The 1,694-nt window shown below is 36.1% G+C and overlaps 1 long non-coding RNA gene across 2 annotated transcripts; it reads left to right on the forward strand.

Moving 5' to 3' along the window:
* Nucleotides 1–227: 227 nt before the first annotated feature.
* LOC118436844 lies at nt 228–1,231 on the forward strand. 2 transcript variants are annotated; one of them, XR_004835729.1, is made up of 3 exons: nt 228–858; nt 917–1,028; nt 1,096–1,231. It is a non-coding gene; the product is annotated as an uncharacterized LOC118436844 (long non-coding RNA). The 2 variants fall into 2 exon arrangements; XR_004835728.1 differs by having other exon boundaries at nt 228–1,028.
* Nucleotides 1,232–1,694: the final 463 nt, after the last annotated feature.

Raw genomic sequence — 1,694 nt, forward strand, 5'->3', positions numbered from 1 at the left:
CTATGAATTCGCTTAGAGAATTCGCAGAGAATATCGCGTAAAAACAGAGAACTCGAATTCCCTCAGATTTCGTTATTATTCTCGTATCGAATTCGCATCGAATTCGGTAATTATTCGTATTTAAATTCGATATTACGCTCATTTCAGAATTCGTAATGAATTAGACTCGAATTCTCAGAGAATTCTTCTATCGAATTCGAAACGACTTCACTATGCATTCCTAAACGAATTCGCTGTTATTGTAGTGAGGAATTCTCCCCGATTTCGATAGGAATTCTTCTTACAGGAATAGGAGACTATAAACTGTTCGCCTTGAATCTCGAATTCGTAAATAATTCTTAGAGAATTCACTGTGATTTCTCTCTTTCACGCTGGTATTGTATTTTAAAGTAATTTTAGCTGCCACATTCAAATCTTTCCTCATGGGAAGGAGACGTCTTTTTCAGTTGAGTGCTCGCCACAAAAGAAGACTTGTAAAAAAACCAAGTGAAATTTTCGAGGAAAATTTAAATAGTGACCTAGTCCAGGCCGAAGGGGAAAACATTTATTCAGAACAAGTGTTCGAGGAAGATCTGGAAGAAATTGAAGTCGGAAGTAACACGAGTGAAGTAAGTTCAGCTGAAACAATTAGCTCAGAGAGTGAAGGTGAAATTGATACTTTTGATATAAGACATAGTATCCAAAATTAGTCCAAGATTGAAAAATTGAAATCTGCTGGTGGATTTGAGGTGGCTACCGTGGTCGAGAGCATTCTCAGGAAGCTGATGACCGATGATTTGCAAGCTAAGTAGAGTCTTTACGGAGAAAAGGGAAAGAACTCTTTAGTGAAAGTTAAGGGGTTAAGACAACTCATTAAAGGTATTTTAGCATCTAATTAAACAACAATCTAAAGCATTAAAAAATATGTTAATCTCAGATGCGGTAGCAGCTCACCCTAGGACTCCAAATTATCCAGACGAGGGCACAGTTGACGAGGAAATTCAAAAATCCCTTAAGAAAGTCGCAGATAGAGTTGGGAAGCGTATGAGGTACTTATACTATCGCTAATAACTGTTGCAAAAGATTTTAAAAATAACATTAGTATATTTTCAATAGGAAGTGACTTGACTTCGCGGCCAATTTCACTACCCGGTTCATCTGATTATTCAACTTATATTTATTTTAATAAAAAGTTATTTATATTGCATAATATTTAGAAGAAGTAAAATAAACTATAAACGGAATTATGTAACTTCGAAATAAACGAGAAATCGTATCGATTTATTACTTAATTCGCAGTGAATTCGCATAGAAGTCGCATAAAATTCGTGGAGCAGTCGCGTCGAATTCGTGGAGCAGTCGCGTCGAATTCGTTTAGAAATCGTTATGAACTCCTACATGCTCATCGAATTCAAGACGAAATCGTGGAGACTTACCGGCGAAATCGATTTACGATTCTCTTTCGCTGTCGAATCGGCGGACATTTCCCTTCGATATCTCCTCGAATTTATCTCGAAAGTTGGAAATTCGAGGCGAATTCGATATCGATATGAAAGCGAATATAATATCGAAACATAAGAGAATTCAGAGCGAATTGTTATCTGGGAAATGACGGACTCTTTCAGTCATTTTTATCCAAATAACTTATTGTAAATTTATTTTCATTCATTATTATAATCCGGCATATGAATGAAAGTGAACAGGTACATATGATG

This window comes from Folsomia candida, unplaced genomic scaffold (assembly GCF_002217175.1).
Source record: "Folsomia candida strain VU population unplaced genomic scaffold, ASM221717v1 Fcan01_Sc010, whole genome shotgun sequence".
Taxonomy (NCBI): Eukaryota; Metazoa; Arthropoda; class Collembola; order Entomobryomorpha; family Isotomidae; genus Folsomia; species Folsomia candida.